The following is an 11,592-nucleotide window of genomic DNA, read 5'->3' on the forward strand; positions in this document are numbered from 1 at the left end:
TTTATCCTACAAATATCCTGTATTCTTGCTTTTTCTGTTTGTTGGTATGTTTGTTTATTTACTTAGAGAAGTGGATTAAAATTGTCCACTCTGAGTGTAGTGTTGTGTATTCTCTGTAGTACTCCAATTTTAGCTTTATATATTTAGAGGATATGTTGATCAATGCATATATTTTTATAATTGTTATATATTCTGGAGAACTGAATATATTTATCAATATGAAATCACCCTCTATCTTTAGTAGCTCTTTTGCCATAAAATTTATTTTTTCTCATGTTACTGTAGCTGCACCAACATTCTTTGGAAGGTAGTTTTGCAATTTATATTTTCCTAAATATTTACCTTAGGTTTTAGAAGTGTCCCACTGTAAATAGCATATAGTTTAATTTTTAAAAAAAATCTAGCCTGAATATCTTTGCCTTTTAACTGGATTCTTTTGTTCATTTATATTGATACAACTATTGACATATTTGGATTTAAAAATATCATTTTTCATTTCTAATGTGTATTCCCTATTCTGTTTTTTTTTCTTTTCTTCCTTTCTTACCTTTTGTTGATCAGCAGAATATTTTTATTATTTCATTTTCTCTATACTGCATTGTGTGTTCACCACCCAGAGTCAGTTCTCCTTCCTTCACCATATATTTACCCCCTTTTCACCTCCCCTCCCCACTTACCCTCTGGTTACCAACCATTAAACTGTTGTCTGTGTCTATGAGCTACAAGTTTTTGTTTATTTGTTTGTTTGTCTTGTTCATTTGTTGCTTTCAGTTTTATACCCACATATAAGTGAAGTCATATGGTTCTTGACTTTTTCTGTCTGACTTATTTCATTTAGCATGATAATCTCAAGATCCATCCATGTTGTCACAATTCATATGTTAATTCATTTAAAAATCTCAGTAGGCTGTATTATTATGGTTTTATATAGTTAATATTTTTTTACATATGCCCATATCTTTTGCACTTTATTTGTTCTTTATTCCTTCCATGGTAGTGGTAAATTATCTGGTTTTATTTGCTTGCAAATATCTTTATTTCACCCTCATTTTTAAAAAGTCTAGATTGTCAGGCAGTTAATTAATAAAAATATTTTAGCTTTCTGTCATCCTTCAGGCATAGTTCATCAAAATTGGCTTTTTAAATATATTGAATGTGGAGATTAATAAAACATAAAAGTCACACAAAACACATGACTTCACATACATATATCTCTAGTGGTTGAGTACTACCACAGCTTTATGCCACAGAAACAACGTAGCCACTCAAAGCCCTAACACAAGAGGAAGTTTCACAGAAGAGGAGTAGGGCTGGAAAGAGACAGCAATTGTACCTGCTCACAGTTAAAACATCACTTTTACAAATTTTACAAAAACATATGATCACATTGTCAAAGGATGACACCACCAGTCAGTATTTGAAAGAAAGCGTGCACACACACAAACAGGCACAGCTGAATTCATTGCTTACTATAATCAGGCACGTCCTCTCTGAGTAGAGCAGGTGACTGCTCTATATAAGGTTTTGGTAAGAGTGAAGTTCTTGTATTGGTGATTTTCAAGGGACAAGCGGATTGCCGTCATCTGTAGAAACAGTTACTGGGTAAAACTCTTGTTGATTGGCCGACATCCAGAAGCACGTTCATTGGAATGAGCCTGATTGGCTGACTTTCAGGGGTGAGTGACTGACACTGTCTGGCAGTCTTTCCAAAGGGTGTTCACTGAGACAAGTTGTCCGTGGCCTATTGAACAGGGGTTTAAAACCAGTTCTGATAGCTACTTGCTACTACTACAGAACAGCCAGTTTTTTCTTGGGAGCATGAGAGCCTTTCTTTATTTTCAATTTGAAACATTTCCAAAGCTCTCCCCGGGCTTTAGAAGAGGTTGATGTAAATGAGGAGCCTTAAAGCTTAAGTTTCATTAACTTCATGGAAACCTACCTCTGAGGCCAGGATGAGGACTATTTCATCTTTTCCCCAAGAACGTAGCCCTCCCAGTCCTTGTTTATGTAGGAAAGTGTCCTTCAGGGTCCCTGCCTCAGATAGGAGACATTGTATTCTATCTCCATTAATGGCAGGCTATCAAAACCAAGGCCCATTTGTAAAGTGGTGCTGGAACAACTGGATATCCACATCCAAAAAAATGAATCTAGACACAGACTTTATATTCTTCACAAAAATTGACTCAAAATGGATCACAGATAGACCTGAATGTAAAATGCAAAACTATAGAACTCTTGGAAGGTAACATAGAGAAAATCCAGATGACCTTAGATATCATGATGCCCTTTAGATACAATACCAAGGATATGGTCCATGAAAGAAATGATTGATAAGCTGGGCTTCAGTAAAATTAAAAACTGCTTCTCTATGAAAGGCAATATCAAGGGTATTAAAAGACAAGCCACACCCACAGGGAGAAAATATTTGCAGAAGACACATGATAAAAGACTATTATCCAAAATATATAAAGAACTCTAAAAACTCAACAATAAGAAAATAAACAACTGATTTAAACAATGGGCCAAACACCAAAGAATATATACAAATGGCAAATAAGCACATGAAAAGGTGCTCTCTACAATGTCATAAGGGAAATGCAAATTAAAACAACAATGAGATACATCTATTAGAATGATTGAAATCTGGAACACTGATCACACCGAATGCTGCCAAGGATATGCACCAACAGAAACTCTCATTCATTGATGGTGGGAATGCAAAATGGTACAGCCACTTTAGAAGACTGTTAAGAGGTTTCTTATTAAAATAAACATACTCTTACCATATGATCTAGCAATTACACTCCTGGTATTTACCCAAACGAGTTGAAAACATGTCCACAACAAATCTGCACAAGGCTGTTTATAGCAGCTTTATTCATAAATGCTAAAACTTGGAGGCACCCGAGATGTTCATTAGTAGGTGAATGGATAAATCAACTTTGGTACATCCAGACAATGGAATATTATTTTGTGCAAAAAGAAATGAACTATCACGCCGTGAAAATACAAGGAGGAACCTTAAGTGCATATTGATAAGTGAAATAAACCAATCTGAGAAGGCTACACGTTGTATGATTCCAACCACATAACATTCTGGAAAAGCCAAAACTATGGAGACAATGAAAAGATAAGTGGTTTCCAGGGTGGGCGTGGCAGGGGGTAGGATGGTGGAGAGATAAATAGGCAGAGTACAGAGGATTTTTAGGACAGTGAAAGTACACTGTTTGATGTTATAATGATACGTATATGTCATTATATGTTTGTCCAAACCCATAGAACCTACAACACAAGAGTGAACCCTAAGGTAAACTATGGACTTTGGGTGATTATGATGTGTCAGTGTAGGTTCATCTTTGGTTAAATAATAATGATAATAATAATAATAATAACAATAATAATAAAAGTACCATTCAGCTGAGTGATGTTGATAATGGGAGAGGCTATGCATGTATGTGGAGAGGGGACATATGCGAAATCTGTGCACCTTCTACTCAACTTTATTGTAAACCTAAAACTGCTCTAAAAAAATAAAATCTTAAAATTTAAAAAGAGTTCTGGAAATGGATGGTGGTGATGATTGCTCGACAATTGAATGTACTTAATACTATTTAATACATTTAAAAATGGCTAAGATGGTAAATTTTATATTATATGTATTTTACCACAATTAAAAAAAAATCTAGGAGAAAGGTAACCGTAATAACCTAGTTAACTATTATCAGAAATGGAAGTTGGGAACTCACGTTTTTATTAAATATCTACTCTGTGCCAAGCATGATGTCATGTGTTTTACATTATTACTTCATGTAATTAGCAGTAACTTGAGTAAGAGCTACTTGTTTATTTGGCAAGCAGTCCCCACACACTTATGGTGGACGTACTATGTAGGCATTGTGCTAGCTACTGGAGATTCAGCAGAAAGCGACATTAGCTCAGTCCATGCCTGCAAAGTGCTAACAGCCTAGTGTTCTAGGATGGGACGTAGACACCGTTACAGAACAAGATGGTGAGAACCAAAGGGAGCACCTACCTTGGCCCCATGTTCTAGGCTCCTGCTGGACATTTACATGTATTACCGCACTGACTTCCCTCAACAACACTCAGAGGTATGAATTATTACACCTATTTTACAAAGGCTGACATTAGATCTCAGATTTAATTAACCCTACGATTGCACAACTGCTATGTGGTAGAGCTCAAATGCAAAGATCAAGTATGCTACTCCGAAGCCCATGTCCTCCCAAAAGCGTTCTGGGAATCAAACTGCCTCAAGGCAGAGTTTCACCATGAGTAAAGAAAACACTAAGGACAATACGGTGAGTTTTCTATTTATAAAAAACTGTATTCCATTAACAGGCTGTCCTACATATTGCAATTTGCCCCCTTTTACAGTTTGGTACTAAATGTTTGTTGTTGTTTTTTTTCTTTCTTTCATGAACTGATGGGGATAATAGATGGTAGTTCTCACTCTTTTTTAGGATCACAATATCCCAACCTTATTCCTATGTTTGGAAAATTCTGCACTTTATAAATCTTGGTGGGAGGCACAGCCTGCCTCCAACCCTGGAAGCTCACTTTCCCACCTTCCTTTCAGCAAGGACACGAGCCTCTGAGCTATGCTCTTCTAATAAGTTCACTCCGGAATTTCACCCCAGACTCTGAGTCATAAACCAGCATTATAAAGAAGCAAGGACTGCCCAGTATCTATTCTAAGGGTGAATGATGGCGTGGCTATGGCTGTATCTGGGGCGTGTGTCGGTTAATGGAACTCATCAGCAGCAGTGTTGGTGATCTTAGCAGTTCACCTACCATTGTGACTAAACATAACTCTGGACAACCATGCGGTCTGTATTAGTTAGTTGTTAATATGGCTAAAGTAACAAGACCAACTCTTGTAACAAGAGTGTATCTTCTTAACAAACAAACCAGATTGACTATGTGTCTATGTAATTGCTTTCTCGTCTGTTGTGAAATGTTTGGTCCTCTTTTGAAAAGATTAAAACAGCATGTAATTAATTAACTAACTACTTTATTGATTTATTATATTTACTTACTGAGTACAGCTATAGGTTTTCATCAAGCAAACTGCCTGGTATTCACAAAAGATCCAAAGCTTCTGTTCTCAATTATAAACCATTCTTTCCCTCTCCGCTACAACCACCATTAGTGGCCAATCACTGTGACTTCTCGTCTATGCTTTTGTAATTGCTCCCAAGCTGGTTTCTTTTCTTCTACTCTTCCTCTTCAGCAATCCATTTTCCATTGAAGAACTAGGGCGTTCTTTGAAAACATTAATTGGGTCACATATTACTGCTCTATCATAAATCCTTCAAAATTTTTCCAATATCCTTTTCTTTAAATCCAAAGTTCTTAACACAACCTGGAAGCCCCCATGTGCTCTGCCTATATTTCTAACATTGTCCCTCTCCTGCCACCTGCCCCATGCCACAATGTCCCAACCGTACTGCCTTCTCAGTTTCTATAATGCTTTGATCTCTTTCCTGACTCAAGGCCTTTGACCGTGTGATTCCTTCTGCCTGGAACGGTTTTCTTCCTCCCATTCACCTGGCTAATCCTTACTTTTGCTCCCTGTTTTAGATTTCATTTCCTCAGATACTTTCTCTTACCACCCAACTTAAGATAGACCCCTGATTTACTCTCTCAGCACATCTGAAAGTGTACTTTCATAGCTCTTCTTGTGACCTGTAATTCTATATTTACATGTTTGTTTAGTTATTTAATGTCTGTCTTTTCCACACTAATCTGTAAGCTTTAAGACGACAGGAACCATGCCCATCTTGTTCATGACCTAGCACTCAGCAAAACACCTTGTATGGTGTTTTTAAACATTTATGTATGAATAAATGAACAAATTAACAAACGAACCCAAAGCTGATACAATTGCACGGGTGAACACGGTGTTCTGGACAGGAAGTGCTGGAAATCACAGAAAAGAGGGAACTCAGGAGCCTGAAGAGCTAAGAAAAAGCTCTTAGGGGAAGTAGCACTTCAGGGGGACCCCAAAGAATGGGTAAGATATAAGAAGGTTCTGATGAGACCTGTGGAGAGAAGCTTCATTGTTCAAGGAGAGGGCAGGACCAGCAGAAAGGTGACCTTTAGCAGGAGACGAGGAGGGTTGTCCCTTGGATCTGAAGTACATTCCTGGATCTCACTGAGTACTTGGCCTCCAAGCGTACAGAATGGCCATGAGGTAATGTCTTATAAATCCTATCTTTTGAATAAACACAGTCATGCAGGGAAACCACTCAGGATATGAACCTGCAGATGCACAAGTGTGGTGCGGGCACTGGGGTAGATAGTATAGGCTACCTCCCTGGATTCCATGCCAACCCCTGACAGGTGTGCTTGCTGCATGCCTAAGCCTAGAAAACTAACACTACGTGCTCAGATTCCCTTCAGCTCAAGCTCTGCATCGGATCTAATTTCTGCTGGGCAGATGTCTCTGTGCCAGATTTAGGAGGGAGCAAACATCACACACACAAGGCCATACTTCTGCTACTGCTTTTTGCAAGCACAGCCATGAAGCTGCTGGTTTTTTTGAGGCAGCTGTAGCAGTGGTCCCAGATTCTGGCCACTAGCTTCCTGGTTATTGAAAGGCATGCCACAGGGTATCCCTTTTGCTCATGCAGATCATGGCCAAAGTAAAGTGGTTCCAGGATGAAAACTCCTGGAAAGCCTAAGATTTGGGGGTTTCTCTTAACTAATACAAAGTCCCAAAGTCATCTTAGAAGGCAAAGAAATTGTCAATTCCATTATTTAAAATGCTCTCTAAACTTGATTTAAATTTAAAATCTTCTCCCTTCCCATAATGAAACGAGGGCCTGCTATAGGCTGCCCACTTGCGGGGAGCTAGAGAGTGTGGTCCTTCTTTCTTTTCCTGTTCTTTATCCAGCTTACTTTCCAGTTTATGATCTCTGTAGGAGTGTTGATCAGAGAGGTTGGAAAGGAAAGGGGAAAGAATTTTTATTCGGCCAGTGCTGTTGTAAGATGGCTTCACCCTTTCTGGGGCTGGCAGATTTTAAAGTTGACTCACTTTTGGGGGTTCTTTAGAGACCTCAATATCATACTACTCTTTCTCCTGCAGTCTCTGTTCTGTGCACATGCATGCTATTCCTGCACCACCTTCTTCTGCAAGCTCTAGGGAATGGGTGACCCACCTCAGCTCCATTTCTGTTGAGGTCTCATTGTTCCTCCGATGTCCTTAACGGAAAAGGTCTAAGATGGTTCCCCCACCGACTCTCAAGTTCACGCATATAGCCCACAAACTGGCCACAGGAAACACTCATTTATTGTCCCCAAAACTCTGTGAGTGCAGCTCCATCATACTGTAGCACAACCGTCCTTCACTCTATCAGCAGAACAGCTTGCCAGTCTATCTCCAGCCCCTGGATTTCCAGGATAGTAGTCAAGCCACATCCACACTGATTAACTAGAGGGGAAACAGCAAGCGACGAAAGTCATTCCCTTGCAGCCCGTTACTCAGCTTGTGCTAAGAGCAGACCCCCACCCCCTTAGGACGGGGGCTTGAGACTCACAGCACACCAGCATCTCTTTCAGAAAAGTCCTTCACATCAAATCCTCTCTCCATCTCTGCCCACTACCACTTTAAGTCCTTGATAGGAATGACTCACCTATTCAGTTCTCTGCTATCTACTTGGAAATTGCTGCAGAATAATCTGTTTCGCCACTCACTGGTCATATTGTTGTCTCAGTGGATACATGCCTTTAAACATCTTTTTGCACCAGCATTCATCTCTCCCCACCTCTGTGAGGTGTTCCTAAGAGAACATTGCTCTTTTGGGGGTATCCAGCCAATCTCTAGCTCCTTGTATGGATCCTGACGAGAATAACCCTATCATAGCGCTTTTAACCCTCTTGCTAATGTTTGAGTCAGGAATTGAAGCTTAAGTTAATCAGGAAAATATTCTCCTGGTCTGTATTGGCTCAGGTTGAGCCTATGTCCTAAATTAGCCATTGTATCAAAGGGCATGAGGGTTCCTCTCTATTTCACCTGCTGGTATGAGAACAAAAGGATGTGATCCTAGTTGCCGCTGGCAGCCTTCTTATGGTCATGAGGAAAAACATCCTGAGGACAATACCTGGAGGAGGCAAAGCTGAGACCTAGGGCCCTTATCACGGTGTGGCTGAGACTGATCTAACTTTAGACTTCTTTTTGTAGACGAGAATAAGTGTCTATTATTTTAGCCAAGTCAGCATTTCTGTTGTTAGCAAGCAAAAGCTAGTGATCTTCCATAGGTTCCCTGTGTCAGGTCATGAGACCTAAACCATTCACTGTGGAAACGGAAAACACTTGGTAACGGAAAACAATTGGAAACAGGGGATGATGAAAAACATTAATTGGGATAGTAGAGGTTATTTGTTTCTTCTCTGGAACTGGGGAATTTTCCAGGGACCAATGGACTCCTCCATATTTGGGGGTAAAGAAAGAGATAAAGGAATGCAAAAGAGTCAAACATGTTATTGAGACAGACAAATGCTTCTGAAAGTAACTTCTGAAACAATTCTCCTTTGTGGTTGCAGTTTTAATGTTTCAATCGCCTGGGCACTTAATAACACACAAATAGCACCTAAGCAATTAACGTTATCAAAATAATTGCTTCACATACATTGCAGAAGTCCACGATGCTTGATCATTTCCTTCCCAGTGAGATTTTTAACCTAAATTTTACTAATTTATGAGACTAGTATTTTGGGGGGAAAAAAACTACAAATGTATTTTATAGAAAGATACCAAATCAACACATGAACTTATGAACTTCATTTTCAATTAAATGAATGCCTTTATGGGAAGTTGCTGTTTCCAGCCAGCAAGGCTCTTTAGTTAACCACTTTCGTTTTATTTTATTAGAGTACTTAATTCGATCAGTTTGGTAAATTACCTGTGCACTCTGTGTATTTCTGGGAAACTCAGGACCTCTTTGTGAGTATTTTGATGTGTTCAATGTAAAGAAACAAGCTCATGCTATGAGCAATGCCACTTTGCTTCGAGATACCTTTAGCATCAGTGATGTAGACAGAAATGAGACACTTAGGACGGCATCATCTGTATGAGGGTTGGAGAAATGATTACTAACCTCTGAATGTCTCTCGCATATTCCTCCTCTACCACTTTGGTTCAGACTTTCATTATCTCTCTGGATGACTGCAAAGTCACTGAGGTAAGATCCTTTTAAGCTCTTTTCTTTCCCCTCTCAGGCCAGGCTTCACGCTGTCTCCAAATAAATCTTACAGGCACACATTTCTCATCACATCACTGTCTCACTCAAGAGCCTTCAGGGACCCTCCACTGCTGGCCAAAATCGATGGCATTCAGGGCCACGGTGTTCAAGGGCCTTGTAATGTGACCCAAACACACTTTTCAAGCTTTTCTCCCCATCTTTCCCTGAACGCACTCCATGACTCAATTAACTGGATTGTCTGCTTTTCCCCAAATATTCCTCACACTCCCATTTCTCTGAGCCTTGGCTATAACCTTTCTCCTATGATGACTGCTGTCTTAGTCCGTTCAGGCTGCTATAATAAAAATACTATAGGCTGGGTGGCTTAAACAGCAAACATTTACTTCTCACAATTCAGGAGTCTGAGTTCAAGACCAAGGCTCCTGTAGATTTGGTGTTTGGTGAGGGCTTGCTTCCTGGTTCATAGATAGATATCTTCTCACTGTGTCCTCACATGGATAGTCCTTGTGCAGGGTTGCGTGAGAGGGCAAGACCCTCACTGTGTGAGGATGTCCAGAGGCTATAGTTTGGGGGACCCCCATCCAGGAGTGGGAGGGCAAAGGAAATCCCTGGGGAGAAGATGGTTGAAGGCGAGGCTTACATGACGAGGTGGTATGTCTCTGGGTCAGAGAGCTGCAAAGGGCCGTAGCAGCTTGGGGTCTTACAACCACAAGCTCTGTCTTATCAACGGCCAGCAGATGTGGGGTTAGGTTTCCAAAGGTATGCAAAGCAGGCAGCCTCTAAATGGCTAAAAATGTGCTCATTTAGGCTATTTTTAAAATAATTGGATGTGTAAAGTTTTGAGTTTGATGCTGGTAGGCTTTTGAACTAATAGATCTCAACTGTCAGTGAAGAAATAAACAACCGAGGGGTCAGTACCCAAAGACCATTTGGGGTTCATTTATATAACATAATGGGTGATAGACAACTGACAGGCAGTGTTAGAACAACAATTTAGAAAATTGCATTCAGTATTAAACATTCACGGTTTAGGAGCTACGCCAGCAAATAGCAAGATCTGTACTTTAGAATCGCCAACTAGGAAACAACAAAACGGATTTGATCGGTGATGGCAGCACTTGGGAATGGAGGATAGGGAGGCAACTGTTGGCTCAAATAAAGATGTATAAAAAAAGTTCACATGTCCTACTGTGTTTTCATCTAGAAGTGAAACCATCACTCATTCCCGCCTCTCTCTCTCCCAAATACATCTATGGGAACTCTAATCAGAGTTCAGCACAAGGTGCCCGAACTGAAGGGTTGCCCAGTATGATGGGGAACAGCGGCCCCCACACGGCTATGACCACACTAATGGTGCCCCCTCATAGCTGCTGCGTGGCTTGGTTTCATGAAGGCAGTTCACTTCCAAGTGAAAGAGATGAAAATGTTGGATAAAATGTGTTATTCTTTCATGGGGTGGTGTGCCATTAGAATTGTTTATGCAAGCACAATTAAAGTGTCCCACAACTTGTTTATTTATTTGTTTGTTTGTTTGTTTATTAAGGAGGGTGCAGCTCACAGTGGCCCACGCAGGGATCGAACCAGCAACCTTGGTGTTATCAGCACCACACTCTAACCAACTGAGCTAACCGGCCACCCCGAAAGTGTTCCACAATTTATATTGTCCCCTTGCAGAGTACGTCTTCTTGGTTTTAATAGAGGAAGCACCTACAACTTGGATTTGTTTTCTACAGTCCAGAGTTGACAAATACTCTCAATTATTTGTTTGTATATAAGTCCAAAAGCATAGAAACTCTTTACGAAACGAGAGCTTAGCATATTAGAAATTCATTAGTCCCTTAAGAAGTTTCTGGGACGTGGGTCCCACTATAAAATTTTAATTACTGCTTAATATTCTTTGAGATGTTTCCTAAGTTAATCCAAATAGGTAGTTTGAACCCTGTGACCCTTGATAACTATGTTTTTGCTCAACAAATATTTATTGAGTACCTGCTACGTGCCTGGCACTGGGCCAGAAAATGGAGACGTGGCAGTGAATAAGTTCAACGTGATTGCTGCCCTAATGGTGTAGAGACTGACGCAGTGGTGGCGATAAAACTGCCCCAAATTGAAGATTCTGACAAGGTAAGACAAAAATCAGTACTTTCACTGTTTTATTTTCTTCTGGCCTTGGCTCCCCTGAGGCTAGAACTGATTGACTTCAGTTACGAGTCTTGCTGGAAAGAAAGTGCCTTTTTAAAGGGAATTGATAGCTATGTAAGCACATCACTGGTCCGAGCACATTAACTAAGCTGCAATTCGCTTCACCAATGTCCCCGATCAGCCTCAAGGAGGCCAGTTTATGGAATCCCACATTCTGACTTATTAA

At 40.2% G+C, this 11,592-nt stretch overlaps 1 non-coding gene across 1 annotated transcript; it reads right to left on the reverse strand.

The window, feature by feature from the left end:
• Window positions 1-10,784: 10,784 nt before the first annotated feature.
• TRNAI-GAU (transfer RNA isoleucine (anticodon GAU)) lies at window positions 10,785-10,858 on the reverse strand. The gene has a single exon. It is a non-coding gene; the product is annotated as a tRNA-Ile (tRNA).
• Window positions 10,859-11,592: the final 734 nt, after the last annotated feature.

This window comes from Rhinolophus ferrumequinum, chromosome 11 (genome assembly GCF_004115265.2).
Source record: "Rhinolophus ferrumequinum isolate MPI-CBG mRhiFer1 chromosome 11, mRhiFer1_v1.p, whole genome shotgun sequence".
Lineage (NCBI taxonomy): Eukaryota > Metazoa > Chordata > Mammalia > Chiroptera > Rhinolophidae > Rhinolophus > Rhinolophus ferrumequinum.